This window comes from Sinohyriopsis cumingii, chromosome 10, assembly GCF_028554795.1.
Source record: "Sinohyriopsis cumingii isolate HCF-2022 chromosome 10, ASM2855479v2, whole genome shotgun sequence".
Classification (NCBI taxonomy): Eukaryota; Metazoa; Mollusca; class Bivalvia; order Unionida; family Unionidae; genus Sinohyriopsis; species Sinohyriopsis cumingii.
This window is the reverse complement of record NC_142970.1, coordinates 116,324,682-116,339,930: the sequence shown is the minus strand read 5'-3', so window position 1 is coordinate 116,339,930 and position 15,249 is coordinate 116,324,682. Positions and strand designations below refer to the sequence as shown.

General features: G+C 32.9%; 1 long non-coding RNA gene across 1 annotated transcript; it reads left to right on the top strand.

Annotated features, from left to right (window-relative positions):
* Nucleotides 1-1,092: 1,092 nt before the first annotated feature.
* On the top strand, nt 1,093-4,475 carry LOC149791078 (uncharacterized). Its single transcript, XR_016423656.1, has 4 exons — nt 1,093-1,141; nt 2,165-2,305; nt 2,777-2,834; nt 4,258-4,475. It is a non-coding gene; the product is annotated as an uncharacterized LOC149791078 (long non-coding RNA).
* Nucleotides 4,476-15,249: the final 10,774 nt, after the last annotated feature.

Below are 15,249 nucleotides of genomic sequence, written 5' to 3'. Positions count from 1 at the left end.
GGTGTAAACCGAGGCACATATTGAAGATGCATTACACAGAGAAAAGGTGCATCCTCGGAGAATTTCATGTGCATTTGATGCAGAAGGTCGCATTCCTGAAAGCCTTTAATGTGTTCCCTGGAGAGGCACATCATTCTGACTAAGAATTGTTCTGTTGCTTACAAACTTGGAATGGTGTTTTTCAAACAATAAAATGTTACTCATGAACATCATACAGGTTCTGTAAATGAACATGTTATTCAAAGAAAAACTGGTCTTATGTTGTTTACATGCATTTTAATAAACCTTATATATGATGTGCAGTTCAACCAATTCTCGACAGTTTTGGCTTTTTCATAGTCCTACATTTAAGACCTTGACGCTGATATTTATGTTTTGGGCGTCAGTGCCTAACTAACAGCGCTGTGTAGTATGTTTTTATGTCAATATGTTAATATGCAACTGTTAGCACAGCATGCTTTCAGTCACTGGTTTCATACTTTATTCAAGAGTCATGCACATCAACCCTTACAGAGCCTTTAATAAAAACACCACTGAAATTTGTCTAGCAATTTATTTATTATAACTGGTGACCTAACATTTTGAATTATTTGGGATTTAATTACTCTACAGTCCATTTACGTTTTTACATTTTTCTAGGTAAAGAAAAATAACAATTTATAAGACTTGTTGGTTTTCTGACTTTTATATTAGTTTTAGACCATACAGTCATTAAAAAACAAGGAAAACACAAGTTCGTAATAGTTTCAGTTCATTTCGGAAGTCTTATTTACAAACTGCTATTAGTCGCATTACATTTCTGTAGAGGTACGTTATGTTTCTTGTTATTTTTATTAAACAATAAGACATAATTGTGTTTGGTTAGTATACACCATGACATTGTTTAGACAATAAAGCTGTGTGTTCGAAATTTGTATTCATGTTTACCTATCCTCAAGGAAAACTATTGGCTATACATCTATACTTTGATTTCTACCTGGGTGTGGTCTCCAAGTATATTACTGGTCAGAAAAGTATATACACTCCCAGTAAGGAAGTAAAACCTCTATATAAGTCTAATTCAGACCAATTGGCACAAAGCTGTCTGTTGCTTAGAAGAGATAGTCTGTTCCGTGAAACTGCAAACGTAATCGTTTTTAAGGTGAGACAAATCTACTTTTTGTCTAATCTGACTATCCCTTCAACCGATTTAATAATCTGATAAATGCCATTTTGCAGCAGTTATTCTTAAACTACAAATGTTTAGCCTTTAAATGAATATAATTTAATATATACGAAGTAATCATAAAATGATGAACTCAGACACTTGTTAAGTTGCTGATAATTTACATGCGCCATTTGAAATATGAAAATTCGAGTATCGCATAATATAGTGTTAGCTATATTTTTTCATCACGACGTTTTAACTACGCAATTCATAGACCATTTCCTTAATAATAATAATAATAATAATAATAATAATAATAATAATAATAATAATAATAATATTAGTATTATTAATAATAATGAGGACTTTGTATAGCGCCTAATCTTTAGAAGCTCTAAGCGCTTTATAACATTAGACAACGCCTATAAGATAAAAAACATATAATGATATGATTACAAAAACAAACACCATGAAATTAGGAAACATAAAAAAAACATGCTGAGAATATTTAAGGTAGGAAAAATTATTATTTCCTTACTATCCAATTGTTTTAGAAATCGCCACTGCTGCTTTAGAAACTGAGAACAAATTGCTGCATTAACTATTATACTTCAAAATGTGTATTTTTCTTAATTTAAGGATGAAGCACGATTGAATCATTTCACTCCATTTGTTTATGTTTGAAAATATGGTGGGATAACAGTTCTGTTAATTTAACCTTAGCGTTTTCGTTTTTCTTGAATGAAGTGAAACATGTGGAAGGCAAATAGATCAATTATTTGTAACATCGCTTAACAGATTGCAAACATAATTCAAATTATATAATGAGTTGCATATTGCCCTCTTGATATTGGGAATAAAACCGTGGTATTGTGGGGAACAGAACAAAAATTGATTCAAATAAATCAACTTAACTTCTTCAAGGTATAAGCTGATCAGTCTCTTAATTGTCTATTCATCCATATGTTGCCTGCTTATCTAAGAAATGTATGACATAATTAAATCTTTTCATCGTAGATGACACGTGACTTTCTGTCCGTCTCTATTGTCCTCTTCGTCGTCCTGCTGCCATTGGTTCTGTGTGGCACAATAGATGTCCAAAAAAACATCGAAGAGAAGATCGACGAGATGAACCAACTCATGAAGGAAGTCATTGAGGTATTAAAAGCACACATGTACTGTTTATGTGTTTCAATCGTAACGATCACATTAGTTTGAACGCATTGTTTCATCATCGTTCTAGAATGATTGTCGCATTAAAAGATGAAAACATGTAGATTTCCACAAATATAGAATATCAAGTAATGGTTTTACTGCGTCATCACATGGCAAAGCAATATGTAAATCACTGTTAGGATCCTAACGGTGTTATCAGCACCGACAACATAATTTGTACATTGTGTCGTTGCTAATCTTAATTTTGCGTTCAGGGGACGAGCAGTAGTAAATGCAGTAGTAATAATTGCTTTTGATGTTGTTGATGAAGATATATATATATATATATATATATATATATATATATATATATATATATATATATATATATATATATATATATATATGTTCAGTTTTAGAACCTGTGTTTTCCGTTGATTTGTTATTAAGCTTCCATACTATTGTAAATAACAGGAAGTTCCCTATGCAGAAGGAAGACAAATACAAGCTGAAAAGAAGTTTGCCGACGAGTGTAAGATTATTTATACATATATTATAATATTCCGCGTACTTCTAATGATAAAATGTTTTATGCATATGATAATTCTGCAGAAAATAAAGTTATCCAATTAATTATCGTAAATGTTAATCAACTGAGATTAAAAATGGCGTAAATTTAGACAACATTTACGTTTTGCATTCCTAAGTCTCTAATTAAATACAATCTCTCTCTCTCTCTCTCTCTCTCTCTCTATATATATACATATATATATATATATATATATATATATATATATATATATATATATATATATATATATATATATATATATATATATATATATATATATATATATTTGTATATATACCTGCATATATGTAGATGCACACATATAAATATATACATAAATACATACCTACATGCATACATATATATATATATATATATACATACAATCGTCCATCTATACAGGGAAACCTACAGTCGGGCATGTATACATATATACATACATACATGCATGAATACATATGCACATTCATACAGAATTATGCATGAATACATGAATTCATACATAAAAGCATACACACATACGTTCATTCATGCGTACATACATGCATACATGCAAAATAGAAAACTGAGTAGCTAGAAGTTAATTATCAGGGAAATAAGACGGCGAATGATCTAGTGACACGTCCTTGGTGACAAAACCAAGAAATTTCAGTTTGAGTTATTTTGACAATGGGTTTTGATTTTGGGGCTAAAGTAATTATCCAGAGGAAATGTACTAAATTGTGCCTGGAAGTAGCTGGATGAAGGCGAGGAAGACCGACATTATATCCCTCAAGCTATTATTTTACCTAAGAGAACAAATGAAAAATATGTTTACAATTATGACAAATATATTTTTGAATATCTTTATATTTTCATAAAATGTACATTAATTCATTGAAATGCACGAAACCATGCATAATATTAGTCACGTGTCCATCTTTCCCCTATTAACGCCTAAAAATTCATATTGCTGGTTAGTATAGAACGGCCTTAATAAATGTATTGAGTCGCTGCTTCCTTATGGGAAAGGTCGGGGTCTATATTATCTGTCGAAATTGAGTTGTTTCATTTACTGTATGTATCTTGTCTCTAAATTCAAGCTTAGCAGCGTAATTTCAAATGCACTGTTATCTATCAAATATTGTACGCCTTCACCATTTAGCTGATACATGAGGGATAAAGAGTGCTAGTGCCGTTATAATTGTAAGAGGCACATCTTTTTTAATTTTCATTCCTATGCAGCAAACTTATATCCAAGAATATCCTATGTTAATAATGTCAATGTAAATTTATACGTGGAGTTTGTTTAAATTTCAAATCAACGAATTCATATCAGACATGCATAGTGATGATACTATACTGCCATGATACCGTTTCAATGTTACTTTATTTTCTGTCACAGACGCAGCTGTGAAAAAGGAACTAGAGAAAGAAGGAAAGTGGTGTTGCTGGTAGTGAAAATATGGCAGACAGAGAAGGTATATGTTACCTTCGTGCAAGTTGATGACAACATTGACTCCCTGTTTTGACAACGAATACTCCCGAGAAACATATCTATTGATATATAATATATGAGAAACACATTGCTATAAAGACCATGATAAAAAATGTTCTCTCTTACGTCTTTCATTTATTTATGGTTGTCAAATGTAAGCAGATTTTATATGCAACTGCAACTATCGATCTTTCTATCTATCAGTCTGTCAATCAATATATGTATGTATCTATCAGTCTTTTTATATATCTTTCTCTATCTTTCTATCTATATATCTATGTATCTGTTATTCTATATTTATAGCTACCTATCTTCCATCTTATGTTTGTCTAATATCTACCTCTAGACACACACATATTCAGAGATACGAAGGGACACAGCATGAAGTAACAGTAGAAGAATAATTTGCTTGTAGTTGCGACCCAAATTATCAGACTGGTGTTTAAAATTAAAGACAGTAAAACAAACATATGTACCTGTCTAGATGATTTAGATAACAATCGAAGACACAGGAAAACCGAATTTACAAGTAAAATGTTATGTGAATGTAGCAATGTTGGTTATGATTGCTATGAGAAATTCCTCTAATCTTCTTCAAGATGCAAACACAAATGTTAGCTATCTACAACAATTTTTAATGGCGAAAATAACGACGTCCCATGCTACATTATAGTACAGTATGGTTGGCAAAGTACTTTAAAACAGAAAACGATAAACGATATCCTTGCAGATGAAATTCGTTCTGCTGGTGCAATCACTTTTGACCTCTCATTGCATGAAATGGTGACATTTCGGACTACGTGGAACTCCAGGCATATTCTGCCGTTATGCATTTTTTTCCGGCTCTCAGTGAAATATTGCAAGGTAAAAGGAGTTGACGATCAAGCATAAAGCAAGTTACCACCCTTTGGAAAAGTAATGACTTTAGTTATTTTAATTATTTCTTTCGACCCTACTATTTCTTACTATAAAGATAATTTCACGTCAAAACAGTTCCATCATTTCTTTAGACATATTTTTACTATATAAACAAAAAAATGCGTGCATCCCAAACATTTTAATAATATGCATTAATGTGTTTATATCTAAAACACTATTAAAAATATGTGTTGCCCATGGCAGTGATCTTCAACCACAAGAATTCCTGTCCGCTATATACATAGTTGGCAATTTAGGAATCATATGAATGTATGTGTGCATGTAGATATGAAGATATGTATGTATATATGTATGCATATATGTATGTATGTATGTATGTATGCATGTAGTTGTTGTTGTTCTAGGGTTTAACGCCATTTTTCAGCACAAGATAGGCTATACATGGCGGCCAGTATAACTGGCGGAGGAAGAACACTGGAATACCCAGGAAAGAACCACCGACCCACGAGAAGCTACTGGCAGGCTTTCTCACGTACCCACGCTAGCCGAGCCTTGGACTCGAACCCACGCAGACAGAGGTGAGATGGCAGTGATCCGTAACGGTGAACGCTTTAGACCACTCGGCCACTCGGGGCCCCTATATGTATGTATGTATGTATGTATGTATGTATGAATGTTTGTAGGTATGTATGTATGTATGAATGTGTGTATGTATGTATGTATGTATGTATGTATGCATGTATGGATGTATGTATGAATGTTTGTATGTATGTATGTATGTATGTATGTATGAATGTGTGTATGTTCATTGGAATGGATGTATTAACATAAAGGGGGGATTTTTAAATGTTAATTGTACTACAATATATTTCTTTTTAGGGCAGCGTTCACACAGAAACGAGAGCCAAGAATGATCTTAACATAATACTTTGTGAGGGGTCTCTCGTCTTAGATTAGTTATATCATTGGCTGTATCTTGTTATATGATGTCTAGACAATTTAATCTCTCGTCGGTGTGGTTTGACTACACGTAATCACTGCAGGAAAAACAATTTATACGTACTGTTTATCTTACTTTATATATATATATATATATATATATATATATATATATATATATATATATATATATATATATATATATATATATATTCAGTGATGTCAGCTTTGTCATTCTGATATAGTTAGGTGAACCTGCTGATGATGACACTGTCAACATATTTTTCAATATTTGGTTTGATTTTAGGTTTTGCCAAAGTGTATCCATTCCAGTTTTTATTTTCAGAAATGTATTGGAATACATTCATTTTAAAGTCAATGATAAATAAAATGTAAATAAAATGACTATTTGATGCAGGTTTTTTACAATGTAATCTTCATAATTGATATATCATTATATGTTCTTCGGACACGTTCATTCTGGAAACAGGAAAACAACCGTTTCGGTCATCTTGTAGGATATGAACATACCGGTCACTATCTCAGATTCACCAAATCCCAGACTTTCCTTCGTTCTCTAATTCTTTCTCGACTGCTGCGACTGCAAGATAAAAAAGTAATATTTATACATAATTAGAAAACATTATTATTGTAATATTATTATAATGCAATCGAAATAAATCCTAAATCATATACCTCTAATATTGTCCAAGTCTCTTCCAGCCTTTATACGATAAGAAACAAGTATAACAAGAAGATACAGAATATTCAACACATCTTAGGGACCATTCATTACCCTCATGGTACACATGAAAATTAGAGACAAGACAAATACGAGAATACATACAAGGACAAAATATAACTGAAAGATAAACACACTGTTCTTTCTGGATATCAATATCAAATGAGGATTTAGACAAAACCTTTAAAGCATGGAACTATTCACAATGACGTTTTAATGCTGACAAACAATATAAAGAACAATTAATATAGCTTCGGTACTATATGCATTTCTAACTATTCAAATTCATGTAAAGATCACAGTTAATTTCTTGCAAAGGAAACAGGCCTAAACATTAATTTTGATATAGTCCTGTACTAATTTTAGCTCATTGCAATATATATAAACTCATATCTAATATTACAAGAAGACAGGTCCAATTTATCCCATCCGATAGACAGTTCAACCATTCCTAAAATTTGGTAAACAATAAAGTTTGCAACACTCACTTTATAACCTATTGACAAAGATTTTCAAAATTTCATGGATTCCCAAAATGTAATTACGTGTTCAGAGCGAAAAAGACCTCATTTCAATATAATTGATCGTACGAATCATTAGTAAAACATGAAATAAGTCCATTGTAATAATGTGTCTATGTATCTCATGTATGTTTGCATCGATGGATAGATCCATGTATGTATGTATGTATGTATGTATGTATGTATGGATATATGTATGTATGTATATATGCATGTTTGTATGTATGTTTGTGTGTGTGTATGTATGCATCCATTCATGCATGCATGTATGTATGTATGACTGACTGACTGACTGACTGACTTTATTTCCTCTAAAAAAGAGATTACATCAGAATAAACAAATTCATGATAATACAAGATCATAAAATAAAACAGAAAATTGACAAAAATACAATAATAATACTGTGTCAGCTACCGTATTGACAAAACTAAATATCTCAATGCCTGCAATTATGCAAATCTGCAGTCATTTGGCGGAGCAAGGCACTAATCTTTTAACAGTTGCTTGATGATGATAATATTTCGAAAAGTTAATACGTCTATAGTGTTATGTGCTTAACATTAAGTTCGATATAGCAACGAAAATGAAATGAAAAACTTATAACAGTGTAATTCTATATGTAGTTTTTTTTCTTCATATGACGCATGTATTTATGCATATATATACTTGTTTGCGCGTATGCGTGCGTGCGTGCATTTATCTATGACTGACTGTCTAAATGACTTAGTTACCTCTTCAACAAAGAGTATATCAGGTTGCTAAGATACATATTATACATATCATAGGATTATGAGACACATCATAGACGAGAACGCAAGCATGATATATAAATCGTCAACTAATGCATTTACAAAATGAGCTATATAAATACAGAAAACCATATAGAAATCTCTTGGAAATAAACATAAACAAATACATAAACAAATACATGTATGTATGTATGTATGTATGTATGTATGTATGTATGTATGTATGTATGCATGTATGTATGTATGTATGTATGTATGTATGTATGTATGTATGTATGTATGTATGTATTATAGAGAAGCAATCACCGTAAATGCGTATACCTAAAAAGGTAGATGATATTCTTGTTATTTGTGCAAAATATTTGCATCTAGTAAAGGTCAAGAAGCCTTAAGGCTTCCTATGTGTAGAAGCTGAAGAAATGCACACAATATACATAGGTCTATATCGGGTAGTAAACAAAGTGGATTGCTCTCGCACAACACTTAACATTTATGTTTATGGACTCTAACATTGAATCGTTTTTACCATATCTCGGTGGACCGTCCGATTACAGCTTTGGGATACTCTAAATCAATATGGGGCTCAAAATGGAATGCCGCCGTGAATGAAAAACAAAAGTGGTTTGCCTTCATCCAGTATAATGGACATTAGCACTGGTTGATCCAGACACATTATACTTGCTGACCTTAAAAAGTAACCGTTTTCAAGATGATAACCGAAATGGATAAACCAAGGCAATATAAATATAATGTGTGAGTCATGGAAACATACATTTTACAAGATGCAGTTTCATTCACGAGGGTGAGTCCAAAGATAACGTTAGGTTATTTTGTGATAAAACGTATGTATTTGATATAAATGTAACATTAGGGCAGGCATGAAATATGTCCACTGCACACAAATGATTTGTTGCCTGTATTGCTACTCAACGTATATTAAGTCGTAGTTGAAACGAATGGTGCAATTAGGATTGATGTGTGGTAACATTGAAGAGGATTGATATACAAACTGTGAAGACCTCAAACGTGAACAGTTTGTGAAATGAAGTAGAATTGAAATGTCCTTTTAATATTAGGGCTGTGTGGTTGGTACAAGACTGCAAAGTAGAACAGTAACTGCTTTAGATATGTGAGAAAGAGGCATTAGAATATTGTAAACCAACTTGGTACGTGCTAAGATATATAAGAATTGACGAAAATAAAATAATGTCGTTACTGTCTAACATAAGTATTTTTTTTTTACAACGCATGTGAAATACATCTGAGCGATAAAGAACACCGACTTTTCCTTATCTGGCAATCCGCTGTGGAACATAAGAAGGAACATTTAATCACAAATCCGTGTCATGCAGCCTAAAACATTTGTTTTGTATTATCTGGGTGATTTTGCTTATAACATTTCTGAACGATGCGCCATAATAATAATGATAATAATAACAATTAATAATAATAATAATAATAATAATAATAATAATAATAATAATAATAATAATAAGAATAAGAAGAAAATATAGAAATAATAATAATAATAATAATAATAATAATAATAATAATAATAATAATAATAAACACTGCAGAAAGAGGGACGTAGTACATTGGAGTATTTAATTCCATAAAAGTTACCGTGAAAGTTATATATGGTCTTATCTGTATACAATGGTAATTATAGTTACACACACCATTATATCTCTCTTTATATATATATATATATATATATATATATATATATATATATATATATATATATATATATATATATATATATATATATATATATATATATATATATATACACTATGTTAGGTTGTGGGCAGAATCGTTGTTCTCACACTCACGTTGTGGGCAGATTAAAGTATAGTGGGCAGATTGAAATCTGCCCGCAACCAACGTCATCTTTATCTCCACTATTATCCCAAATTTCAAGAAAATAAACATACATTCTCGTTTCTAGATCTTAAATCTCCTACAAACACGTATCTACGACAAAAGTGATTGCCTTTTTCATGTTTAATTACGATTTCTAGTGTATTGAATTGAACTGAATTATGTATATGAATTACTTCCCAATGTGAACTAAGGCTTAACAGTTATCGCGAAAGATTGACCCGCAAGTAATTCTTTTCATATTGTCTGCCCGTTCTCATGTGACGGATCTCAACTGCCCAGAACGTAAGTGGCAGGATGAAAAATCTGCCTATAAGTCACCAGCAGCCACCATACATATATATATATAGGCAATACTTATTATTATAGGAGAAGTATACAGCAGTTGTAACTCTTAACGTAACGCATTTTGAGTGATATCTTTTAAAATATCGTAATAACTTGCCTCTAGCCACGACAGTTTCGTTTTTACTGTATACTAATTATTTTATTATAAAAGGAAACAATGTGTTCACTCCATGTAATATCGACTGCACTCACCAAATAACACTATTTCTATGGGATTTAGAGTATCAGGCAGGTACAGATACAGTACAGTGAATGGCTCCAATACTCGGAGTTGTGGGTGGGGCGCAGGGAAGAGGAAATCCTGCAAACGTCTTGAAAAGGCCAATAGGAAACCAAGTATTGGTGGTGGTAAATAATCCAATACCCACATTTGTTTTCCTTAGTTATGTATATGAACATCGCTTTTAGGTAATAAACTTGACACCTGAATAACATCAATCAATTTGCAAAGTAATTACTTTGAAATGCTACTGTATTGATAGGACTACACAACATTTATGTAAGTAAAGGAAAAACAATTGATGTATTGCATCAAATTTGGACAGCACGGGTTGTTACAATTGCATCACATATGCTATAATATTGCTACCTACTGGGACAACCCATGCAATTGGAAATTAATATATTAACTGTCCAGTATTTTGGTGCCAGATTCCATTCAAAATCTTCATATACCATAACAATTTTGCCGAATAGACGTATCCAAATTGTGATCATCTTATTTAAATATACTAAAATGTTAGGTATGTACAGTTTGTTTTCAAACTGAATTATACTTAACATAATTAACAAATGCCAGTATAAGCTTACTTTAGACAAGTTTCAAAATGACACTATTCCCTCCCTGTTACTTGGGACGTAACTCAATGGTTAGTATGCTGGATGCATGATCGTTGGGTCGCCAGTTTGAATCCTGCACCGATTAGTTGGCTGTTGTGGGTCTGAGACGGGTTTTAACATGACACCATTCCCGCCCAGTTAATTGGGTATTCAGTAGTTAGTATGCTGGATTCATGATCATTGGGTCGCCAGTTTGAATCATGCCTCGATTGACTGGGTTGGCTGCTGTGGGCCTCTGAGCAAAGAACTTGACTCCCCCAGCCTTAGCACTGAATAGTCAAAATGTGATGATGTGCCTTTAAGCACTATTGCCAGCCAATCAATTTGGGTAATCTAGGCTCTTAAGTCATGGCAGCTAAAGAAGGATTAATATCAGTAGTATTGGTAAGAAAAAGGTCTGACAAATAAACTAATAGATTTTGCCGAGTCATTAGATCAAGAAAGACTGTTTTTTCTTTTTATCTTGATTCTTGTTCTTGTGTATATAACTTTTAAAGATCTTATGATACTTGTTTTTATAACACGTAGAGTTGCCAGATTGCAAATGCTGTTGTTTTTTTATTTTTGAATGTTTTATCAGAACTTTATATTGACAGAACAACCATGCCAACACCACATACTTTCTTTATTTCGCACACCTGTTTTTATGATCAGGGGCCCTCTTGGTACATCATGTAATTTAATTATCTGTTCCACTCGTTAAGGTTAACAGACAATCATTATTTTAATAAAGCAACCTAGCACTTTACCAATTTCATCTTCTTCTAATAATTTACTGTTTTATCAAAAGATCAAAACTTTGGTACCAATGAATAACATCACATACTTCCCTAGTCTTGGTCACCATGATATTTGCTTTGTGTCTTCCTGACTGTATCTTTGGTCAAGGTATATAACTCTCATTGCCTAAACACAATATAACCTTCATATGTTGATATGTCACACAACAACAATCAAATCCGATACATTTGCCTGCAATTACTATAGACTGATGATGACCATTTTCCATCATCAAAACTATGCTTTTAAGTGCAGCTCGAATGTTGTTGACTTTGTTTGTTTGTAATATTTATCCAAGTGTACTTATATTTAAAGTAAAATCTATTCACAATCCAAGTAACAGTCTCAGTGCGTTTATCAGTAATTGAACAAGTTAAATTTATCTTAATCAGTCATGAATAAGTATAAAATTTTCTCAGAAAATACTTCTGCTTACTTAGCAAGAAATATTAAATGTAATCATGAACTTACCAATAACTAATTATGTGACAGTGATCATGGAAGACATGCTGTGTTCTTTTTTGGTTTGACTGCTATTTTTGTGCCACGTGACAGTGTCTCTGTGTAAAAATGAGATGCGGTATGCATGATTCAATATGTGTATGATAGTGAATGCATACCACTGCCAAAAATATTTCAGTAGATGTATGATCATGTTTAACTGTATTTTTTTGTCAAAATGTATTGGAAGGGTATTTATGAGTATTTCCTTTTTTAATTGCTTGATTCATTTTACACAAGTGTGAATAGTTGTCAGTGTAGACATCATTACACAAGAGACAAACAGGAATATCAGTAGTTTAATTAGCAACCATGAACCCCTATTTTATATCATCAAACAACATATAAAATTATAAAATTACAAGGAATCTTGAAACAAAAGATTCAGCCCCTAATGCAGTTTGTTTTATGTTTTCTATAGAACCAGCATATCACGTGGTCACACTGCATCGAATACAGTTACGATAATGCCAATATTATGGTCGGCAACAACAGCTCAGGTCTGACCAGAACTCGCTCAGAGAATCCAACAGGAACTTTGAATAACAGTACCATCCAGTCTCAAATGAGTGCAAAGACAAACACAAATAATATTTATATTTGCAAAGCCCCAACTGTACTATTGATTGACAGCATTTAATTAGGACTATAATGCAATGTCCATTATATTTTAAAGACAGAAACTTTGAGCATTTTTAAATGTCTGTGTGTTTGTGATTCTGTGAGTGTACACGTGTGTTTGATTGGTGATGATATTTGACAATGCTAAGTGAACCAACTATATGTTGTTTGTAGGCGTATTAAATGATATAAAAGTAGTAAGGTGGGCCACTTTACCGTCAATGGGAATTAGCATTACAAGACCCCTTGGGCAACTCTAGCGTCAAGGGAAATTTAACATGGAGAAAAATCGTGGGTCAGATTAGCGTCAAGGGAAATTTAACATGGCGAAAAATCGTGGGACACTCTACGTACAAGGGGAATTTAACATGGAACTATAGTGTGGGTCTGTCTAGCGACAAGGGGAAATTAACATGGGGAATAGAGTTTGGGCTTTTGGGATTTTTTTTATTAAATTTTTTTAAATTTAAATTTAAATTTAAATTTAAATTTAAAAAAAGGGTAGGCAATGGAAAGGCTATCTCTTTTCGAGAAATATGGCTGGCCCTGAAAAGGGCCTTTGGCTTTCTTCTGCTTCTTCTTCTATTTCCTCCATTTTCTCATCCACCACCTAATCTTTCCCAAAATTCCTTTGTTCTTCCTTTTTTCTTTTTCTGGTAACCAGTCTGGGTGACCCATAGTCCTGAACTTCTCTTGTATCTTGATCCAATTGTTGTTGAGTTTGTCAAAGGCCTCTTTTTTCTTTAAGTTTTCTTTCTCCTTTCATTCTTTATTCCACTTGTCTTTGATCTTTTTCACTTCTTCGTCCATTACTTTTCTCATAAGTTGTTCCGATTTCTTAAGCTGGTCTAGGCCTTTTTTGACAAAGGACCACTCTGTCCATTCCATTACGCCTTCCAAAAAGCACCTGACTTCTATCACATTATCCATGGCTTCCTTTAAGTGACCAATCTTTACATACTCTGGATCTGTAAAGCCTCTTAGTCTTTTTACTTCTTCTTCTATCATCTCTGCCACCAGATCCATGGCTAATTTTAGGTTTGTCACTTGCCTTCTTACAAACTCCCTGGTTACTTCATACTTCCATTCTCGTTCAATCCTTTCCACTGCATAAGCTCCATCCACCATCCAGTACCAAATGTCTTTCAACTGGTTAAACAATTCTGTTACAGCTACCATCTTCCTTGTATCTTATTCCGTAGAATGGTTTGAACGACGAATACTGTGGGTTCTTATACGAAAAGCGCGGACGTGAAGGAAAACATCCCCTAAAACATAAAATTGATATTTCCTAGATCATGACCTAACATCGTGCAGACGTGAAAGAAAACATCCCTACTTTTCTCATTTCATATAATATACTATCCACATAAGTGAAGCAACAATAAACAAACCCCAAATCTACTATTTACACACGCAAATCATTAAAACAAAATCCATAATCTACTATCCACACAATCGTACGTGAGCGCTTACAAAACCCCAACTATACTCTCCACATACGCTAAGAAACAATAAACAAAATCCATAATCTACTATCTACACAATCTTACGTGAGCGCTTACAAAACCCCAACTATACTCTCCACATAGGCTAAGAACAATAAACAAATCCATAATCTAATATCCACACAATCGTACGTGAGCGCTTACAGAACCCTAACTATACTCTTCACATACGCTAAGAAACAATAAACAAAATCCATAATCTACTATCCACACAATCGTACGTGAGCGCTTACAGAACCCTAACTATACTCTCCACCTACGCTAAGAAACAATAAAGAAACCCATAATCTACTATTCACACAAACATACCTTAGCTCTTACAAGCACCAACACACAAACACATACCCTCACACTATCTTAAAAAAGAGTTAGTGTTTATATTCACACTACTCTACCTACACATTGGCAAATCGATAGTTATTTCTTTTCTAGAGTATTGGGTAGCCCTTAAAAGGGCTGTTTTTTTGAACTCCAGATGCACCTATCTAATGGTTGCACCTTCCTGGCCTGGCGCCACACACGCATCTTCTTCCCCAGTCTCCTTTCACCTTTCTTCTGGGGAGCGCAGAGGGAGGATGATTCGCTT